Below are 24079 nucleotides of genomic sequence, written 5' to 3' on the forward strand. Positions count from 1 at the left end.
AGAGGCAGGGGAGGAAAGGGGAAAGAAAAAGAAAGCCAGCTGATAAAAGAGAGGACAGATTGAGGGTGGCAGCAGTCAGAAGCAAAACACTGGTGAGGAGGAATAGGCTTAAAGAAGAAAAAAAGAGTACAAACAAAGGGGAAAAGAGGATGAAGGGAAATACACAGTTAGTAATAATAACTTTGAATGTAAATGGGATGAACTCTTCCATAAAATGGAAACAAATAGCAGAGTGGATTAAAAACCCAAATCCTACAATATGTTGTTTACAAGAAACACATTCGAAGCAGAGATACACATGGTAAAAGGTTGGAGCAGAATATATTATGCTTTGGCTGAAGTAAAAAAAAAAAAGCAGGGGTAGCAATCCTTATCTCAGACAAAGCAAAAGCAAAAATAGACCCAATTAAAAAAGATAAGGAGGGAAACGACATCTTGCTAAAAGGTACCATAGATAATGAAGTAATAGCAATCCTAAACATATATGCACCAAGTGGTATAGCATCCAATTTCTTAGAGAAGTTAAATGAGTTACAAGAGGAAATATACAGCAAAACTATACTAGTGGGGGATCTTAACCTTCCCATCAGAACTAGATACATCTAAGCACAAAATAAACAAGAAAGAAGTTAAAGAGGAGAATAGAATTTTAGTAAAACTTAGATATGATAGACATCTGGAGAAAATTGAATGGGGATAAAAAGGAATATGCCTTTTTCTCAGCTGTACATGCACATACACAAAAATTGACCATGTATTAGGGCACAAAAGCCTCACAGTCAAATGTAGAAAGGCAGAAATAGTAAATGCATCCTTCTCAGGTCATTATGCAATAAAAATTACATGTAATAAAGAGCCATGGAAAGATAGAATGAAAATTAATTGGAAACTAAATAATCTCATCCTAAAGAATGAGTGGGTCAAACAACAAATCATAGAAACAATCAATAACTTTATCCAAGAGAATGACAATAATGAGAAAACATACTACAATTTATGGGGTGCAGCCCAAGCAGTTCTTCAGGGAAATTTTCCATCTCTAAATTCTTACATGAATAAAATTGATAAAGAGGAGATCAATGAATTGGGCATGCAACTAAAAAAGCTAGAAAAAAACACATTAAAAATCCTCAATTAAATACTAAATCAGAAATCCTGTAAATCAAAAGAGAGATTAGTAAGACTGGAAGGAAGAAAACCATAGAATTAATAAATAAAACTAAGCTGGTTTTATGAAAAAAAAAACCCACAACAAAATAGATACACCTTTGGCAAATTTGATTTAAAAAAAAGAAAGAAGAAAACTAAATTACCAGTATCAAAAATGAAAGGGTGAATTCACCACCGATGAAGTGGAAATTAAAACAATAATTAGGAGCTATTTTACTCAACTGTATGCCAATAAATTTGACAATCTAAATGACATGGATGAATATTTACAAAATATAAAGTATGCAGATTAACAGAAGAGGAAATAAAGTCCTTAAATAAGCCCATTTTAGAAAAAGAAATTGAAAAAGCCATCAAAGAACTCCCTAAGAAAAAAATCTCCACATCCAGATGGCTTTACAAGTGAATTCTACCAAACATTTAAAGAACAATTAATTCTAGTGCTATACAAAATATTTGTACAAATAGGTGAAGAAGGAATTCTACCAAATTCCTTTTATGACACAAATATGGTGTTGATACCTAAACCAGGCAGAGCCGTAACAGAAAAAGAAAATTATAGAACAATTTCCCGAATGAATATTGGTGAAAAAATCTTAAATAAAATATTAATAAGGAGATTACAGGATTTCATCACCTAGATAATACACTAAGACTAGGTGGGTCTTACCATAGAAATGCGGGGCTGGTTCAACATTAGGAAAACAATCAACATAATCAACCACATTAATAGCAAAACTAACCAAAATCATAGGATTATTTCAATGGATGCAGAGGAAGCTTTTGACAAGATACAGCACTCATTCCTAATAAAAAACACTAGGGAGCATATGAAAAGATGGAACTTTCCTTAAAATAATAAGCAGTATCTACCTAAAATCATCAGCAAACATTATATGCAATGGGCATAAGTAAGGAGCATTCCCTATAAGACCAGGGGTGAAACAGAGAAGTCTATTATCACTTCTATTATTTAATATTGTACTAGAAATGTTGATATTATCAATAAGAGAATAAAAAGCAATTAAAAGAATTAGAATAGGAAAGGAGTAAATAAAACTATCACTTCTTGCAGATGATATGATGGTATACTTAGAGAGTCCTAGAGAATCAAGTAAAAAAAAAACTACTTGAAACAATTCACAACTTTACCAACATTGCAGGATATAAAATAAATCACATAAATCATCAGCATTTCTACACATGACCAATGAAGCTCAGCAGCAAGATATAGAAAGAGAAATTCCATTTAAAGTAACTGGACAATATAAAATATGTGGGAGTCTATGTGCCAAGACAAACCCGGGAACTCTATGAACCCAATTACAAAACACTTTTCATACAAATAAAATCAGATCTAAATAACTGGAAGTGGCTTATGGATAGGCTGAGCTAATATAATAAAAATGACAATTCTACATAAATTAATTTACTTATTCAGTGCCATATCAATCAGACAACCTAAAATTTATTTTATAGAGCTAGAAAAACATAATAAAATTCATCTGGAAGAACAAAAGGTCAAGAATATCAAGGAAACTAATGAAAAAAAAATGCACAGGAAGGTGGGTTAGCTGTCCCAAATCTGAAGCTATCCTATAAAGTGGCAGTCATCAAAACTATTTGGTACAGGCTAAGAAATAGTGTTAGATCAATGGAATAGGTTAGGCACAGGAGATACAATAGTAAATAACTATAGTAATCTAGTCTTTGATAAATCCAAAGACTCCAGCTTCTGGGATAGGAACTCAGTATATGACAAAAACTGCTGGAAAACTGGAAGATAGTATGGCAGAAACTAGGCATAGCCCAATGTCTTATATTGTATAATAAAAAGGTCAAAATGGGTACATGATGTAGACAAAAAAGGGTGATACCATAAGTAAATTAGGAGAGGAAAGAATAGTTTACCTATCAGATCTATGGAGAAGAGAATGATTTATGTCCAAACAAGAGATAGAGAATATTAGAAATGCAAAATGGATGATTTTGATTACATTAAATTAAAAAGTCTTTGTACAAACATAAGCAATGCAGCCAAAATTAGAAGGGAAGCAGAAAACTTGGAAACAATTTTTACAGCCAGTGTTTCTGATAAAGGCACCATTTCTTTTCTTTCTTTCTTTTGTTTTTTTGGTGAGGCAATTGGGGTTAAGCGACTTGCCCAGGGTCACACAGCTAGTAAGTGTCAAGCATCTGAGGCCAGATTTGAACTCAGATCCTCCTGAATCCAGGGTCAGTGTTTTTTCCACTGTGCCACCTAGCTGCCCCTAAAGGCACCATTTCTACAATATATAGGGAATGAAATCAAATTTATAAGAATGTAAGTCATTCCCCAATTGAGAAATGGTCAAAGGATGTGAACAGGCAGTTTTCAGATGAAAAATTAAGGCTATCTATTGCCATATGAAAAAAATGCTCTAAATCACTATTGATTAGAGAAATGCAAATTAAAACAGCTCTGAGGTACCACCTCACTCCTATCAGATTGGCTAATATGACAAAAAAGTAAAATAATAAATGTTGGAGAAACTGTGAAAAAATTGAAACACTAATGTATTTTTGGTGGCATTGTGAACTGATCCAACCATTCTGGAGAGCAATTTGGAACTATGCCCAAAGGGATATAGGATTATGCATACCCTTTGACCCAGTAATACCATTACTAGGTCTGTATCCCAAAGAGGTCATAAAAAAAAGGAAAAGGACCCACATGAACAAAAATATCTATAGCAGATCTCTTTGTGGTGGCAAAGAATTTGAAATCCAAGGGAGGCCCATCAGTTGGGGAATGGCTAAACATGTTGCAGTATATAAATGTGATGGAATACTATTGTTCTGTAAGAAATGATAAGTAGGCAGATTTCAGAAAAACCTGGAAAGACATAAGTAGATTGATGCTGAGTGAAGTGAGCAGAAGCAGGGTAACATTGTACACAGTGACAGCAAAATTGTTTGAAGATGAACTTTGATAGACTTAGCTCTTCTCAGCCATACAATGATCCAAGAAAGGACTCATGATAGAAAATGCTCTCTAAATCTAGAAAAAAAAAGAACTGTGGAATCTGAATACAGATTGAATCATACTGCTTCAACTTTTCTTTTTTTGTTTTTGATTTTTGAGGTTTTTCCTTTTTGTTCTGATTTTTCTTTCACAACATGACTAATGCAAAAATATGTTTAATGTGATTTTACATATATAAACTATATCAGATTGCTTTCTGTCTTGGGGAGTGGGGAGGGAGGGAGAAAAGTTTGGAACTAAAAATTTTATGAAAACAAATGTTGAAAACTATCTTTACATGTAATTGAAAACAATAAAATACTTTTATGATGAAAAAAAGATATTTAAAAAAGCTAATATCCACAAAAAAGAATTCAAACTCCTTGAGAAGAGTGACTGTTCTGTTGTTGTCTCTCTATCCACAGTGTCTAGCATTGTACCTTACACAGTGCCTAGCACACAGCAAATGCTTTATATTTGTTCAGTTGAATCTTCAACACAGTTGCCAAAATTATTTCCCTAAAGCAGGGATTTGACTTTGCCAATCCTCTGTTCAAACAAAGAAACAAACAAACCAACCATATTTAGTGGCTCCTTATTTTCTCTTGGACAAATCCAAACTCCTTAACCTTGCATTTAAAATCACTATTCACTTTCCAATACCTTGCCTTTCAAACCTTACTAATTACCTTTCATATTACTCACCTTTATTTATCCTATGTATCAGCCAAATGGGACTTTTCACTGTTTCCTGAACTTCACATGCCACATCCAGCCCCTGTGCCTCTGCCAAAGGTGTCCCCTCTGCCTAGAATGAACTCTCACCTATCCACAACCATTTTTTAGATCCATATCTTTCATCAAAGTAGCTGAGCTGGTGCCTTTTTTATGAAACCATCTTAAATCTTCCCATTTATTAATTTTCTCTCCACCCCCAAATTTTGCTTAGAGCATTTTATCTGATATTTTCTTTTCTTCTCATCATCCCTATCTTGCATTATATTTATCTGTGCACATATCATTTGCTCCCAGAAGAGTATAAGCTCTTGCAGGGCAGGGACTATTTCACTTTTGTCTTTGTAGCCTCTTCCTTAATGTTTATTGACTGGAATAGGCAAGTTTAATGTTGGCGTTTAGTTTTTTAGTCATGTTTGACTCTTTGTGACCCTGTGGTCCATACTGTCCATGGGGTTTTCTTGGTAAAGATATTGGAATGATTTGCCATTTCCTTCTTCAGTGGATTAAGACAAGCAGAGGTTAAGTGACTTGCCCAGACATGCAGAATGGAATAGGCTATAGAACGTCATGTAATATAAGCAAAAGATCTCTCTAGGTCTCATGCTCAAGCTGTACAATTATTGTCATGATAGGCACATAAAGTCTGAAAATTATTGATACAGAGGCACAAAGTACTACAGAACTTGTAAAGGCTACTTCAGTGGTGAGGTTTTATGGTTCAGTGACAATATTCTTGGACTTAGCAGTTATGAAGAACAGCAAGCAGGAAGACTTTTAGTCCCATAGATACTTGGAAGGCAGAAAAGGATGGAATTGACTTGCCCTTGGGCAAGCTAGTATATGTTAGAAAACTTCATAACTCTAAGGCTGGCCCCCAATCTACTATTCCATGCTACTTTATATATTCCAAATAAAAAAGCTAGAACATTTCTATTCACTATGCCCATTTTCTTAGTATTTTTTCTAATCATGTAACAGATACTGAGTTGAATTAAAATTTATACCACATACATCTGAATAGGACAGTATAAACTTTTATTAATTACAAAGTCCTTGACAGATGTTATTGGAGACATAGCAAACACAGTAGAGTATACTATTTTGAAAGGATTGTGTATAAAGAAAATAGTTTCTAGGTTCTTTATTAACAGTATCACTGAATTTCCGAGTTGTAAGGGACTTTAGCAGTCATCTAGTCAAATCCCTATGTGAAATGGATTTTCACTATAATTAACTAGAAGAGTGGTCATCCAGCCTTTGCTTGAAGATGTCCAATGAGAATACATCCGTTACTTATCCAGGCTTCTGATTCCACTTTGGGTAGCTATAATTGTGTTTTGTTTTGTTTTGTTTTTGCAGGGCAGTGAGGGTTAAGTGATTTGCTAGTGACACAGTTATTAAGTTTCAAGTGTCTGAGACCAGATTTAAACTTAGGTTCTCCTGAATCCAGAGCCAGTGCTATATCCACTGCACCACCTAGCCACCCCCAAGGTAGCTGTAATTGTTAAAAAAGATTTTCCTGTTTGCCTCTTTGAAGCTCCCACTTATTGTGTCTAATTCTGTCCTGTGGGGTCAAAGAATACAAATCTAATATTTCTTCCACATGGAAGCCCTTAAACTAGCTGAGGAAAACTGCTATGTCCCCTTCATGACCACAATCCCTGAGTCTTCTCCTTCTCCAAGGGAAATATCCTCAGTTCCTTCCACTATGCCTCATGGGTCATGGTTTCAAGGATCTTCATAATCTTGTTTGGATTAAGACTCATTGGACATTTCAGTGTATCAAAGTCAGTCAATCAAGTGATTCTTTTACTATAGTACCCCAAAGTGAAAACACTGTATATGTGGTCTTACCAGACAAGAATGTAGAGGGACTATCACCTTCTTAGAAGGGAGTGAGGTTTCCAGTTTTAGTTAGCACAGATGTATACTCAATGGATTTGAATGTGCAAAATCACACTTATTTTTCCTTTTGACTCAAGTTTCTTTCTAAGACAAGGACCCCTTCATTCTTCTCTCTAGAGTATTGGGAGTTCGATTTTATCTCAGTGTTCCTTGGTCATGTGGAAATAGAAGAATATGGCTCTTTATATTCCAAATTTGATCACCAAATGCATTTCAGTACAGAGTTTCAAAAGCAAATAATTCACTTGGCCTATCGACAAGTGTGGGTACAATCTGCTTTGAAGAAAACCTGATATATACAAGTTAAATAATTGGCAAAATATAACTGATTTATCCCCATTACAGAGGATTCATTCCCTTGACAAGAGAATTAGGTCTTAGTACCTTTAAAATCAATTCTCTAGTCTATACTCCTGATTTTAAAGCTCATTAACTCTGTGATTCAATAAGTTTCCAAGCTTAGTCAGTCTTATATCACTCTCATTCATCTAATTTCCACCCCTATAATCACCATACTAATTCAGTCCCCCATCCCCTGTTTCCTGAAGTATTGTAATAGTCTCTTCATGGTCTCCCAGTTTTCCCCCTCCAATCCATTCTCTACATGGCTATAAAGGTCTGGCCATGTCATTCTTCTGCTAAAAAATACATTGGGTTCCTCTTGCTTCTGGGATAAACTAGCTTTTAAAATCCTTTATCATATTATGCCACCTTCCATTTCCAGGTTTATTTTACCAACAATTATTTATTAAGCATCTACTGGGAACTATTCTAAGCACTGGAGATGCTAAGCCAAAAAAGAATAGATTCTTCCCCAAAGGAGGAGACATCATGCATATTTCAGGATGAATGAAATATAAAGAAAAAGGAATACATGGTGGTTTGGCAAGGGAGAACACTAGCACCCAGGAGACTCAGCAAAGGCTTCCTCCCTTTCACATACTCTATCTTCATGCTTCACAATATACCACCCATCACAGAATGACTCATTGCTATGTTTGTTGCAGGATGATAACTTTCATGGCTACTAATTCTTAATTTCTCTTAGTTATAGAAAAGTTGCTATCTGTAACCAGGAGGGAAGAATTCACACAAATGAGAACACAGGCTATTGTAATATTGAAATCTGAATATATTGCTGCAACCAGATTACAACTTTTGTGATTTCCACTTATTCACTTTCCTTGCACACCTCGTATGTGTACAATGACTCAGTATAACAGTAATCATTTATTAAGTCCCAGGACTTATAATAAATAAATAATAAAGGACTTTATGCCAGGAGCTGAGGATACAGAAAACAAAAATGAAACTACCTCTGTGCTCAAGGAGCTTACATTCTAATTTATTCTATCATGACCATCTCTACATACTGCATTCCATTCTCAGGCCATCATCTTTGTTTTCCTACTACAGGCATGTTGGACTTGGCTCTTGCATCACCTGGTTCTGATAATATGAAATTTTACTTTAAATTTCTGGGGCACAGGCATACAGAATGCTTCCTAGCCATCTTCTCACCATATTGCCAAATGAGTCCCCCCACCCTCACCTTTCCTAACACCATTTCATATATTACCTTTCCCATTAAGCTTCTTGACATTAAGGCATATCTTGTTTGCTTGCATTTATATCCCTAGCACTTAGCACATTTCCTAGCACATAGTAAGAGTTTAATAAATTCCTGCTCTATCTATCCATCCATCTATCATCTATCTATCTATCCATCCATCCATCCATCATCTAAGTATCTACCTGTCCTTTTGTCTGTCTATCTTTCTATTGATCTATTTATCTATTGATAGAATGAACAAAAGGTAGAAAATGATAGGGAAAAAAAGAAAAGCTGTCCTTTATCCTTAGAAAACAAACAACCTACACCATCAATCTTTGACAATCTAAACTTTGCCACATGGTTTGGAGTTGAATTCCTATTCTGCTCCAAGGTTGCATGATATAAAATCATATTGTAAGAGTTGAGAGTCTCTGCCCAAATGTCTTCTGGGCCATCATCAGAGTCATCAAGATGTTGTTTATAAGCATCTTATTGATAGAGATAGTATATGACTATCTAAGCATAATGATTACAGTTTCCAAATGCAGCCTCCTATGTTGATAAATAGGTTCAAAATTACTCTTTTAAAACTCCTACCATCAGACTCCTATCTCACTTACAAAGCCCTTGTCTGATGCTTTTTCCTTCATTTTTATCCACTTTGCATTCTCTTTGGAGTATTCAGATTGTGATTCATGTGTTATAGTATCCCTATGAAGGGCACATATCAGCAGTCCCCTGGGGCTTATCTCATCTAAGACAAGATATGGCAAAATGAACTGAGTGCCTAGTAACAAGAGGAGTCAGCATTGTTGACAGTTAATACTCTAGGGAGAGAAGGATCCACTACTTGGTTGCCCTTGCCAGCAACTGTCTAGTTCCTTGGGGGTAGGCAGGGCTCTTTATTGTAACTTATAAACTACTCCTTGCCCAGAATAAAACTTTGAATGCTCAAATTTTAGCAAAACAATTTAAGATGTCTCTGGAGCTCATCAGTGGGAGAGAGATAGAGTGCTTCAAAGGATTTTTAGAAGATCAAGTTATCTATCTCCCCCTAGCTCTGTAAGACTGCATATGCTTACAGCTAGAGTCATAGAAATAAAGTCATGTGTTGGTACTACATGGGGGAACTGAACACAGGTAAGGTACAGAACCTAGACAAATCAGATAAGGGAAAGAAATGGTTGAAGAATGTTGCTGTTTTAAAGCAGATTTTCAGATTTTTTATAATTTGAATTCCCGAGAAAATTAAGAACTTTGTGAAGTAGGTGGGGTTAAGATGGTGTCATATGCCATGGTTTTTGAAAAGAGAAGTCCTTGTCCAAGAGAAGTGGAAGATCCACCTTCAAAGAACACAAAAGGAGGACTCTTTTAATTGGAAACTGATTAGCTCAGCATCACTTGTAGAAATGATAGTAATATAACTTTCCTGAGCTGTCATTTTGTAACAGCTGATAAGACCAAAGAGACTTGGATAACCTGATGTTTGTATCTGTGAGGTTTTCTTTTGCCCCTCCCTGACTTATGTGAAGGGATTGAGAGTTGTATCATAAATTTTGCACAAGAAGAAAAGTTGGGCAACATTGCTGCAACCAAGAAAGATAGAAAGAGAACTGATTGTGACTTGAGATTGAAGTTGGGAAGGGAGAATTAAGTGAATGGATGAGGACTGAAAGAAATAGACCTTGGAGGGGGTATAGAATGAAGGATAGAAACCTAGAGAAATATTGCATGGAATATTTTGAGTGCTTGGCTACTGAGATATTCGGGGAAGGAGATAGAGGCGAACTGGTGCATATATAGGTGGTATAAAATAGAGAAGAGTGGGGCAGGGAGAGACACTTTGATGCACAGAGAAAAGGGGGTATAGAAAGCCTTTGGAGATGATTACAGGAGGGAGAAATAAAAGGGAATTAGAAAATAAGGTCCTTAAGATAGTTCATGGAATAGCAAAGCAAGGAGTTGTAAGGATAAAAAGATATTTAAAGGATAGGAAGACAGAGGGGATAGGGGACATGTGAGGAGGGACACAGAGAAAATCATAATGATTTCTGGGGGAATGTGAGAAAGCCAGGAAGGTGTAGAAAGATAGAATGAGGAAAAGCTCTCAGGGATTAGAAGAAAAGAGGGCACAGGAAAATTAAAAGACCTGAGAGAAATAAGCATAGAGGAAAGGATACTGGACTTGGAATCAGAGGACAGAAGTTGAAATCCTTGATTCATTATTTAACTGTGTTGCCATAATTAAATGACTTCAAGTTTCTAGGCCTCACTTTCCTTATCTGGAGGTTGGGCTAGATCAGCGGTTCTCAAACTTTTTGGTTTCAAAACCCCTTTAGATGCTTAAAAATTATCAAGGACACTTTTGTCCTTGTGGGTTATACTTATTGATATTTACTATGTTCAAAATCAAGACATCTAAGGATCATTAAGAAAATGGTTTTGACCACCACTCAAACTCCCTTGGATACCCTTAGGGATCTCTATAATACACTTTGAGAACTAACAGATTAGGTGATCTCTAAGATTTCTTCAAGTTCTAAATAATTTTGATTATATTAGGTTGACAAAATAGACAATAAGGTGCAATAAAAATAGAATATTCAACAGACCCACGCTAGGTAGTATACTTATGTAACAAATAAAGAAATACACAAATAGCTGCAGAATTTACAAGGGGTGACCACCACAAATGTATAGGGTAGGCTCAAAGTCATGAAGTCACAAAAGGATCTCAATATTTTATAGTTACTTTATAGTTACTTTATTTTTGTTTTTAGTTTAAATACCATAGCATCATATACAGTATATATAGGATATATGTATATGTGTATATGTGTGTGTGTATATATATATATATATATATATGTTAAAGAAAAAAAATTTTCAAAAAGTTATTCAAATATCAGACCCCCTTTGAAACTTTTGGCCCACCCCAGAGAAGAATAATGTTTGGGAATTGAAATGGACTATAGGCAATAGATGAGTCAGTGATCTGTTTGAAATATTTATAAAGCAATTACTACACTGAGGTATATTATTCACAATATGGAACAAACTCATCATGAGATAATTCTTCTAAACTGGGCATTGGTCAGATCCTCATGAGGCTATTATATCCAGTTTTAGTCTTTGCATTCTAAAAGGTTGTGGGGAAACTGGAAATAGCCCAGAAAAGGCCAATCAAAATGACTTAAGAGATGAAAAATAGAACCTGTGGAAAAGGAGAAAAATTGCATTTGTTGAAATTGGAGGAAAGAATTCTAAATTTAAATTTTAAAGTAGGAGTTATTGAGAGATAGCTCTACCCCATAATAGCTCTTCAATGCCCAAATAGAGGCAAACAGGAATAGTATTAAAAGCACTGGCCTAGGTTCCAGGAGACCTATAGTCTAGTCCCAAATCTACTGCTAGACAGCTATGTGACCTAAGCAGCAAGTTGTTGCATCATTTCACTATCTGTAAAGTAGACTAGATGAAGAACTCATTCTGAGACTCAGATTCTCTGACTATGGTTCCAAATATCTTCAATTTATCATTTTGAAAGAGCATGGAAAACAATAAACATTTGAAATAGTTTTGTCTCCTATGCACTTTGAACTCCTTGAAGGAGAACCACACTTCTAAAAATGGCGAGAATCATTTGCCTTCTAGATTCCCATTCAATAGGTATGTTGCCACTGCAATAGAGAGAAGAGCGTTCTGTAGGGCACAGGAGTAGAAATAAAGCCTAATAACTCTTAATTTAGTCTAGAGAGTCTTGCTTATGCCACCAAAGACTGAGAAAAACAGATGAATCAGGATGGAGGTTTATTGTACCAACTTAGCATAGAATCTAATAAAGAAAATGGAGCTATTGTGCCATTAGTTTGGTTAGCCAAATGATGGTGATCACCATGTGAGGGAAGAGTAGATAGAGTGGTTTTGATAAGACTAGGTATTATCCCAGTTAGAGTTAGTGCTGGTGACCATGATGATGGCATTTCTAGCTTGCTCTCTGATTCTGTGTTTTCTTAAGGTTAGGCTACACACAGGGGTCTGTTGGTATGGGGGTCAAGGTTTAAACTGTTCCGGAGCCCAGATGCAATACATACCAGAATTGGGAGAAATACATAATAATAAAAGAGTGTAGCAAATCCAACATAGAGTTTTCTAACTCTACTCATAGCAGCTGGATTAATTCCCATTCTTTTTCTTTAGAGAATGGTGGAGTGTCATGTGGAAGATGAAAATCACCCTTCCAAATGCCTGCCTCTATTTTCCCTTCTTTTTTTGAAACAGAGAATATCAGAATCTAATATTTCACCCAAATGCCCAAGTAAAAAAATCAGGCACTTGACCTGAACTGTTTTATTTTGCTTATCTAAATAGAGACTAGTACTTCTATAAATCTGAGATCTCATTGAAATAGTCATTCCATCTAGTAGGGCAGAGTTCAAGCTATCTGTACTTTCTGCCCCTGAAGGACTCTTATTCTCCTATGGGTTCAAATCTTTTTGTTATGGAAAAGTATCTCATATTTTGAGTATCGAGGGTTAAGGTAATGTTAGATACTCTAAAACCGAATGATTCTTAGCACCTTCTGCTCCTTTTTCTACCACTATGCCAAGGAGACTATATGGACACTGAGGACTATTATCTGTCTGTCTGTCTATCTATCTATCTATCTATCTATCTATCTATCTATCTATCTATCTATCTATCTATCTATCTATCATCTATCTATCTATTCATCTACTTCTCTCATTTATTTATCCATCTACTAATTTACTTATTCTTTCATTAATTAATTTACTTGTTATACTTTCTTTCATATAGCCAAAGAATTCATTATCAAGTGAAAACATAGGGGATCTGTTACTGGAATGACGATTGAACCCTTTCTGACATGACAGAGAGCCTTGTACCCTTATGGTAAAACAGAAAGTTTGACCTTATTTTACTCATTATTAGCCTTCATCAAACATTCTCTATAAAGCAAATTATTTTATAATGAATGATATTCTCTCTACTAACTTCCACTTAATTAAAAAAAATGGACACTGAAGACTATTGTCTGTCTGTCTGTCTGTCTATCTATCTATCTATCTATCTATCTATCTATCTATCTATCTATCTATCTATCTATTCATCCACTTCTCTCATTTATTTATCCATCTATTAATTTACTTATTCTTTCATTAATTAATTTACTTGTTATACTTTCATATAGCCAAAGAATTCATTATCAAGTGAAAACATAGGGGATCTGTTACTAGAATGATGCTTGAACCCTTGCTGACATGACAGAGAGACTTGTACCCTTATGGTAAAACAGAAAGTTTGACCTTATTTTACTCATTATTAGCCTTCATCAAACATTCTCTATAAAGCAAATTATTTTATACTGAATGATATTCTCTCTACTAACTTCCACTCAATTTAAAAAAAATGAATTTCCAAGTGGGATAAAAAGTATTTTCAGCTTTAACATGTAATAGAAGTCACTATGTAGAATGAATCTTCAGAGGGCGTTTTCCCACACAAACCCCTCCAGGAGATCTAATGGCCAATCAGTACACATGATCTTGGGGCACTCATTAAAAAGCCTAGGCATGGGGCAGCTAGGTGGTGCAGTGGATAGAGCACTGGCCTTGGATTCAGGAGTACCTGAGTTCAAATCCAGCCTCAGACACTTGACACTTAACTAGCTGTGTGACCCTGGGCAAGTCACTTAACCCTCATTGCCCTGCAAAAAAAAAAAAAAAAGCCTAGGCATTCGAATGAACCACATGGTTAATTTTTATTTCAGTGAGAGTTCTCTTGACTCCGCAGGACTTAAGCAACCATTCTGCTTATACCACTAGGTATTCAGTATAACTTGTTAGCTAGGAAAAAAAAAACAAAACATATGGAGATGTTTTTTTTCAGTCAGTCTTTGGAAAATGAAAACCCCAATGACTTCAGTGGCAAAGGTGGCAAAGGCTCAGACTAATTCCATAATCCTGTTAATTTCCCTCAACTGATGTTAGATTTCTTTTATATCCAATAAAGAAAAAGTTCTCAAGTATATTTTAATTGATAAGAAAGACATTTCTAGTGTTGACTAAGCAATGGTGTTATGAGTGAAGATGTTTTTAGAGACCTTTCCATCTATATCTTACTTTATTGACTATGGTGATGGAATTTTAAACTTGAATAGTGAAAATTGTATCTGCATTTTGCTTTCCTAGGGGAAGAAAATTGGAAATTGTGGTTAGTAAGCATATATTCAGGGTACAGTTGCCCAGTAGTCCTAGACAGTTGGTAAGCTGTTCCCTGACAAATCTCTCACAAACAGAAGATTGGTAACTTTTAAAGTCACTTTAAGTATTACATTCATTCATACAACTTCAAGAAGCAGTGCTTTGTTTGTTTTATTCCCCACATAAGAGCCTTTTTTTGCTATTGTGATTCTAAGTTTTTACTGGTCTTCACTACTCTGCTTTTGAAACAAAATGAATCTTTTGCTGGGTCTGTAGATTCTTAAGAGTTGTCAGGGGGGCAGCTAGGTGGCACAGTGGATAGAGCACCGGCCCTGGAGTCAGGAGGACCTGAGTTCAAATCCAGCCTCAGACACTTAACACGTACTAGCTGTGTGACCTTGGGCAAGTCACTTAACCCCAATTGCCTCACTAAAAAAAAGAAAAAAAAAGAGTTGTCAGGAATCTTGGGGATCATCTAGCTTAACCTGTTTATTTTATTAATGAGAAAACAGCCAGCCAGAGAGAGGGAATGAGTTATGGTCACAAAGTATCACAGTGGCAGCATTTGGTTAGGTCTAGATTTCTAGACCAATATTCTTTCAACAATACGAACTTGGGGCCTGAAGATCCCTGGAGACAATCTTTTGGAAGGGAGCCTATAATCAATATTTGAATTCATAAAGAATTCTATAGCTGAATAATAGATCTTATACATTGACATATTACTACTTTTCAAATGTATATGGCTCCTCTGTGATTAATAAACTATACATTCATTTAAAAATGTCTCTGGTTCATAGTAACTTTTATCCTTATGATTTTTTTAAACCAGCAGATACTAATAGCATAACTTCTACAAAATGGTAACATACGAGCACTTATTTTTTTTCGTACAAACGAGTAAATGCACTCCAAATGTTTGGGAACCGCTATCATAAACTGTTGTTCTCAACTTGACTGCAGCAAAATCTCCCGATTGGTATCACTTTCTCTATTCTTTTTCCTTTCCAATCCATCCAATGTTCACTAAATGCGTGAAAACAGGAATAGAAAGAAATATATGTATCTGGGTTGGCCGTACTTTTATAGAAGGAGCAAATGGATAAAGAAAACAGCATATATCATAATATGAAAACCACTTGCAAACCAATACTTGTTAATGAACAAGCAATTGGAAAGTAAGAGAAGACTGTTCAGTTCTTTCACTTTCCCTACAATGCATCTCCCCTGTCATCTCAGAAGGAAATCAATTTTTTTCTCCACTACTGGCCATGGTGCTGCTACTGATTTTAAAACTGCTCTGACCCTGTTTCTAGGTCCAGTGGATGATGGCATCTGGGAAAGGATGGATAAATCTCTCATCTTTCTCTCAGTGGCCCATCAAGTCCTTTCTAACTCACCAGGACTTCTTGGCTAGAAATATGAGTCAGGAAAAGAAAAGAAAAGAAAAGAAAAGAAAAGAAAAGAAAAGAAAAGAAAAGAAAAGAAAAGAAAAGGAAAGGAAAGGAAAGGAAAGAAAAGAAAACACTACCAACCCCAAAATGTTCAACTAAGGTTTAAAATCTTACCCCATGAGATTTTAATGCAGCACCACAGTGGGAATAAGAGAAAAAAAAACCCTGGTATACTTAAGTCATATTTATATTAAGGCCAATCTTCATTGCCTGATTCCATGCAGAATACTTAGGAGGTGGATAATGGATATAAAGAGAATTTCTATGATATTATTTTATGACCATAATTACTTTTTTGTGGTTATATAACAAAGAGAAGCAGCCAAAAATGTACTGGGATGCTTTGAGAGGTAATGGGTTCCTCTTAACTAGAGGCCTTTTAGCAAAGTCAAGATGAGCCAAACTATAGAGGGCATACTTGTTCCAGTATACTTTAGATAAAAAAGCATCCTGTCTGTGATTCTGTGATTTGAAAATATTCATATAGAAGACTATCCTGACAAGTTGTCAAATGTATCCCACCAGACAAGGGATTGGAGAATTTTTCTGTTCAAAAGATTCTCATTCCCAAGTTTCTCTGTGGGACAAATAATGTCTGACTTTCGCCTCTATGTAAAAGTTTCCCACTGTCTCAGTTCACAGGAGTGAGGGTGAGAATTATTGTTGACTCAGTCTGCAAGCTAATTCCTGGGTATTGTTTACAGGCTTTGGTGGATGATTAGCTGAGCTCTTACCACCTTTCTTCTACATACTCTGCAGGGAGGTCTTTCATCTGGTGTCCTCTGCCTTCCCTTTCCAGCCAATAAGTCATTACTTTTCCCATTACCTTGGTCTCTTCCTTTGGCTGTGAAGGGCTAAAGAGTTTTCAGGTGTTGACGAAAGATTGGAATGGGATCCATTCCTCCATGTTCATATAACTTGCAGAGCAACCTGGACTCTTCATAAGCAAAACATATTTGGGGGGCAGCAAGGTGGCACAGTGGATAAAGCACAAGCACTGGATTTAGGAGGATCTGAGTTCAAATCCAGTCTCAGTCACTTGACACTTACTAGATGTGTGACCTTGGGCAAGTCACTTAACCCTCATTGCCCAGCAAAGGAAAAAGAATATATATTTGGTTTATCAATTAAGAGAACATGTTTAGAATTCTAGAAATATGCAAGATAAGAAATTGAAGGGAGTGTTTTAGAGGGATGAACTCAAAAGTGTAGATGAAAAATATACCTTAATAGATTTTAAAATTTGTAATGATTTTTTACTGAATACTATGGATGGAAAGTCTTTCCTTTGGGGACTATAGAATATAAATCTTTGTACTTCCAGAACAAAAAAAACTAAAAAAGTCCCAGAGGACTGTCTCCCCATTTTTTGCTGATATATACATTTGTACTACTGATAAATACCCACAAGCTTTGTATGCAGAACCTCAAGGCTTCTGGGGTCACAAAGAATTATCTTGCAATAATGACGCTAGATCATAGGGACCGATAATTCTAAGGATCCTAAAAATATCGGAGGGGACAAATTTGACTTTAGGTCCTTAATTCATTAGAGGCAGCCAGGAGGCACATAGGATAAAGTGCTGGACTGACCTTAGTCACCTACTAGTTATGTGACCCTTCATAAGTCACTTGATCTTTATCTGCCTCAGTTTACCTACCAGGAATGTCATGAGGATCAAATAATTAGCTGATGTTTATTAAGTTCTTATCATGGGGGCAGCTAGATGGCTCAGTGGATAGAGTGGATAGAGCACAGGCCCTGGAGTCAGGAGGACCTGAGTTCAAATCCAGCCTCAGACACTTAACACTTACTAGCTGTGTGACCCTGGGCAAGTCACTTAACCCCAATCGCCTCACTAAAAAAAAAAAAAAAAAAAGAAATGGTAAGTTCTTATCACAATGTCCAACACATAGTAGGCACTTCATAAATATTTGTGGTCTTCCCCATCTTAATACTGTTGCAATGAATGGACACAGAGTTTAAAACACAAAGCAGCATGAGCTCTCTCCTTCTTTTATAAATCAGTCCCTAGTAGAGTATAGCACAGAGGAAAACATGCTGAATTGCAGGCCAAATGATCCAGGTTCTTTCCCACATGTGCAGTTTACCACCTACATGACTTTAGGCAAGTAATTGTACTTCCCTGGGCCCCAGATTTGTCATCTGGAAAGTCAAGGCTTTCCAGATTATCGCTATGGCTTTCCTGGATTAGTTTCTTCAGACATTTGACAAATAGACAAGAAAATCTGACCAGGTTTATGATCATAGGAACATAGATTTTCAGTTGGAAGTCATTGTTCTTACAGATAAAGAAGCACAGGGAAGTTATAGCCTTTTTCCAAAGTCACACAGATAGTGTCAGAGGTGGGATTCAAACAGGTTTGCAGATTTCATTGCCATGGCTCTTTCCATTGTATGACAGAAGAAAAGTGAATTGCCTAAGGTCATACAGATTGTGAGTGTCAGGGTCTTTATCTGAACCCTGCTCCTCTCTCCCCTAATCCAAGGCTCTTTTTGATAAACCACACTGCCAAGGATTGATTACATAATAAGGATAAGAACTCTCATGCCTGAGACAAATAGATCCTTCAAACATAAATCTAAAGTAGAAAGGAACCTTGGGGGCTATTTAGTTTGACTACCCTCATTTTAGAAATGAAGAAACTGAATGCCTGAGAAGGTAAGTGATTTGTTTAATAGTACTTAAGTGGTAAGCTAAGTATGTTTTTATATCTATTTGACACTAAGGGAAACTATCCAGATTGTCCTTAAAATTAACATTGTAGGCTAGAGTTCATGTGACTTCACTAATTTCCTATGGTAGCATCCAGGTTTGCCAGCTTGCAGAGAGAGAAGTTTTAGGCACAGTTAGAAGTCCTTAGTAAAGAAAAGAATCCATATAGAATAAGTTTTTTTTACAAAGAAAATTATCTACCTTAGGAAAGGATAATTATTCAAGGATTTAAAAAATATTTATAAAACTGTTTCATCGGTTTGATTAATAATAATTACTTATGCTTTTTTAAAATCAATTTTTACAAGAGCTTTTTTTTTTTTACCATAAACTTGGAAGATAAGTAGGGGGTATTATTACCAGTTTTACAAATGAGGCAACTGAGGGCCTGGGAAGTGAAGTGATTTGCTCAAGGTCACACAGTTCTGTTCTGTTAGAGTTGGGTTTTGAATTCAGATTTCCTGACCCTCAAGACAGTTCTCTTTTTGTTCTTCCATCACTTATCTATGCTTTATGTATTAGAATAAAAAAAACACTGGAGAATCCACATTCCTTTGCTAATATTTTGGCAAAGGATAAACATTATTTATCTTTTTTAAAATGTCATGGATGGCGGCCACAGACACGACACTTACTAGCTATGTGGCCCTCGGCAAGTCACTTGACCCCAATTGCCTCACCAAAAAAAAAAAAAAAAAAATCATGGACAGGGTTATACTCCAGAGTATCAACTTCAAAGTGTACCTGAAACCACTTTCCTCACTAGGTAGCCAGCTTAGAAGGCACCACTGTCAATTACAGAAATCAGCTGCTCTGTATGCTTAAAATTTTAATTTCTAGAAGACCCTGACTTTATTATTCATCCCTGATCCACCTCCCAAGGCTTTGCATTTTTCCTAAATAAGGGCCTTGTTTTAAAAATGCCCACAGGGCATAAGGAAATATTCTAAAAATGATCAGCTGAGTCACATTGATGTGTGTGGCTAATAATATATGCCACTAAGAATACCTCAAATATTGACTGATCATTCCCAAGACAGTAACATTTCTCCCTCTATTCTCCTTCACTAAACAGTGAAGAGCTCATTGCAAAAAGCAAACACTATGAGGAATTTCACTTTCTCTTTTCTTTCAGCATTTGTTGCAATTTTTTTTAGCATTTGTTTTGTCTTGGTCCAGTCTTGTGATTTTATTTTTCTATGGAATGCCAGTGTGGAAATTTCCCTCTTCCATTGCAGACTAGTACTTGTTAGTGTTCAGTCATTTTAGTCATGTCCAACTCTCCTTGACCCCATTTGGGGTTTTCTTGGCAAAGATACCGGAGTGATTTGCCATTTCCTTCTCCAGCCCATTTTACAGATGAGAAAACTGAGACAAACAGGATTGAGTAACTTGCCTAAGGTCATACAGCTAATAAGTGTCTCAGGTCAGATTTGAACTCAGGAGGATGAATGTTCTTGACTCCAGGCCCAGAACTCTATCCACTACACCATCTAGCTGCATGATATTTGTTAGGCAAATTATTGTCTTAATAATTGGGGCACTAAGGAGTTTGTAATTTGTGGAGGGTCACATGTTTTGTATATGTCAAGGGCTGGACTTGAACTTTATGCTTCTTGACCCATAGAATGGCTCTCCACTCTCTACATGATGAGCTCTTCACCTTTGTGTCATGGACCTTTTGACATACTGATGAAGCTTATGGACCCCTACTCAGAATATTTTAGATATATAAGTAAAATAATAAGATAAAAAGGAAACCAATTGTGTTTAAATAATTATCCACTTTTAAAAAAAAATCACTAGGCCTTAATTTAAGCATTATGCCACTGTACTATAGGGTCATCACAAGATCTTTAGCTGCCCTCATACCATGAGAATGCTTATATCTTTTTTCTTTTTTTTTTGTGGGGCAATGGGGTTGTGACTTGCCCAGGGTCACACAGCTGGTTAGTGTCAAGTGTCTGAGGCCAGATTTGAACTCAGGTACTCCTGAATCCAGGGCTGGTGCTACATTCACTGCACCACTTAGCTGCCCCTAGAGAATGCTTATATCTGAATTAGATAGGTAGTATACATACTGAAAATTGACCCCTCCCTTCAAAGGCATGACATGTCATCTGTTCATTCTCTCTATCTCTTTTTTTTTTGTGAGGCAATTGGGGTTAAGTGACTTGCCCAGGGTCACACAGCTAGTAAGTGTCAAGTATTTGAGGCCAGATTTGAACTCAGGTCCTCCTGACTCCAGGGCCAATGCTCTATTCACTGCTCCACCTAGCTGCCCCTATCTGATCATTCTCAAAGCAAACATCCTCATTGCTGTGTCCCTGAACTACTCACTCCAAGATCCTTTTACCTGTTCTTTCCACCTTCTAGATAACATGGTATTAGAAAGGGTTCTGTGTCAGAGGACCTGAGTTAGAGGGTCAGAGTCAGGGGGCCTGAGCTTATAAATGATATCCTGCTGGGAGTAATAACTGACATTTTGGGTGACAGAGTCAGGATGCCAAAGGTCTTTGACAGGCTCCAGCACTGTCAAACACTACAAGATACAATTCAGTAAAAATAATTTGTTTTCAATTTGTTTAATATTCAGTAGGAATAAATTTGTTTTTAAAAAGCTGTATGGGGGGCAGCTAGGTGGCACAGTGGATAAAGCACTGGTCCTGGATTCAGGAGGACCTGAGTTCAAATCCAACTTCAGCCATCTGACATTTACTAGCTGTGTGACCCTGGGCAAGTCACTTAAACCTCATTGTCCCGCAAAAGAAAAAATAATAAATCAGCATGTATGTACATGTATTCATAGATTGAATGCTTAAGATAGGATGGGAGAGACATGGGGAGTTGTGAAAAATGACCTGGGGTTTTCAGAGACTCAATATAATATAAAGAGTGTGATATGGTATCCAAAAAAAGCTAATGGACTGCTGAGCTGCATTAAGAGGAACACAGCTTCTATGAATAGGACAGTAATCTACTCTGCTCTCATTGGATGGCATCTGAGCTATTGTGTTTAGTTCTGGGAGGCTGTTGATAAGCTGGAGAGTGTCCAGAGGAGAGCAGCAATGATAGAAAAGGGCCTTGAGTTGGCGTCATATGAGAATCAGTTAAAGGAAATGGGAGTGTTCAATCTGGAGAAGAGAATCCTTGGGAGGAAATATGGCAATGATATTCAAGTGTATGAGGGCCTTTCAGGTGGAAAAGGTATTAGGCTTGTTCTGTCTAACCCTAAAGGACAGAAAAAGAAAAAAATAGATGGAACTTGCAAATTTAAGACTGATATCAGGGTAATGAAGAACTGTGAATAACTTAACCAATCTCAGCAATGCAATGTAACAAGACAATCTCAAAGGACTAATGATGAAGCAAACTATCCACCTCCAAAGAAAGAACTGATTGATTGAACACAGACTGAAACAAGCTATTTTTCCTTTCTTTCATTCTTCTTTTATTCAAGCTTTCTTTTACGAAATGACTAACATGGTAATATTTTACATAATTGTATATGCATAACCTAAATAATTTCATTCATGGATGGGTGGTATCTATTCTGTGTTCAAGACAAAAAAAGATATACACGTTAAAGTAACCAGCCATTATAGAGAACTGAAATCTGCAAACAAAAAGGCTTGAAAATGAGTGAGTGATTTCATTCATGGATGTTAACTACTCTTTGTTGAAAGCAAGAAAGACTCACATCTAAAAGTAATCAATGAACCTAGAGAATTAAAATCTCCCAACACAAAGATTCTATGAATGAATGAATGAGTTAATGAATGAATGATTTCATTCATGGATAGGTGGCATTATCTATTCTGTGCTTAGGATCATAAAAACTCAAATCTCCCAGTAATCTATTATCACAGAGAATTGGAGTCTCCAAGAAGAAAATTTTGAATTAGCCAATACTAGTTTCTGTATTGGGGAAAACACTAGAGTCATTTTATCCTGAAAATGAACTGTCCACCACATTCCTCTATGAACAAAGAAAACAACATTGAGAATTCCCCCATAGAGTAAGTCATTTTGTAAAAGAAGAGCTTTACTCTTAAAGCTAGAGAGGAACTTTACCATGTTTTTAAAACCTACTTAAAGTTATTGATTAATTTTAGAACCCCTGGAAGTTGAATAAAACCATACACATTTTGGGGGGGCTGGGATATCTGGGCATCATGCAGATTATTCAGATCAGTCTAATGATTTGCTAATTGAGTGAAATGCATAAGAAAATCACAGAATTGATAGAAGAAAGGGTTTTATTATATTTTCCTCACAAGCCATCCCTCATCCTAACTTACTCATTTCCATCAATGACAACACCAAGCTTATAGTCCCCCAGGTCTCCAATCTCAGAGTCTTCCTCCATTTAATCTCCCTCATCCTCCACCATATTTTATCAGTTGCCACGTCCTATGTATTCTATGATACCTATATCTTTCCTATTTCTCCCTACTTACATAATCAATACACTATCCTGAGCCCTCATCTCTTGCCTGTAACCCCCTTCTAACCCATCTTCTGATTTTCAATGTCTTTCCTTTCCAATCTACCCTCCACACAGCTGCCAAAACAAATTTCCTTAAGCTTTGGTCTGACCACATAACTTCCTTGTTCAAGAATCTTGAGTGGTTGCTTCTGGCCTCTGGATAGAAAATATCAATTCCTTCCAGACTTTCCCTTCCCCAGACAATCAATACTCCAACCAAGCTGACCTTCTTGTTGAGTCCAGATCCTGACATTCCATCTCCTGACTCCATGAAAAGGCATGGCTATGTACACAGTTGTCTGTCCTACAAGCTTGGAATGCTCCCTCATCATCAACTCTGCCTTTGGGAATTTCTATTTGCCTTTCAGGCTCATCTCAGTTGCTGGTCCTTATGCAAGGCTTTTTACATTTCAATTCTCCTCAGGTGCCATTGCTACTCTCTTCAAAATATCTATGTATTTATTTATCTGCATGTGTGTATACACACATGCATATGCATACATGTATATATATGTATACATACACACATACATGCACACACACACACATATATATATATATATACATATTATATATGAACCTTTGTGTTTGTTTCATCCTTTGTTTTTAGTCTTTATGCATGGACCCTTTAGCAGAGTGCCTTGCCCACAAGAGATACCCCAGAAATTGCTTGTTGAATTGAATAGATACTTTTAAAAATTTACTATAGAAAGTTGAAATAGTGTCCTCATAGTTGAACAAATGCATGTGATAACAGACCACTGGAAGTGAAGAGGGGAGATATGTAGGAAAAACAAACTGA

The 24079-nt window shown here is 36.3% G+C and overlaps 1 protein-coding gene across 2 annotated transcripts in view; it reads right to left on the reverse strand.

Moving 5' to 3' along the window:
* Positions 1-24079, reverse strand: part of KCNH8 (potassium voltage-gated channel subfamily H member 8) — a 418936-nt gene that overhangs the window by 284785 nt on the left and 110072 nt on the right. The window lies entirely within an intron of this gene.

Source organism: Dromiciops gliroides, chromosome 5, assembly GCF_019393635.1.
Source record: "Dromiciops gliroides isolate mDroGli1 chromosome 5, mDroGli1.pri, whole genome shotgun sequence".
Lineage (NCBI taxonomy): Eukaryota > Metazoa > Chordata > Mammalia > Microbiotheria > Microbiotheriidae > Dromiciops > Dromiciops gliroides.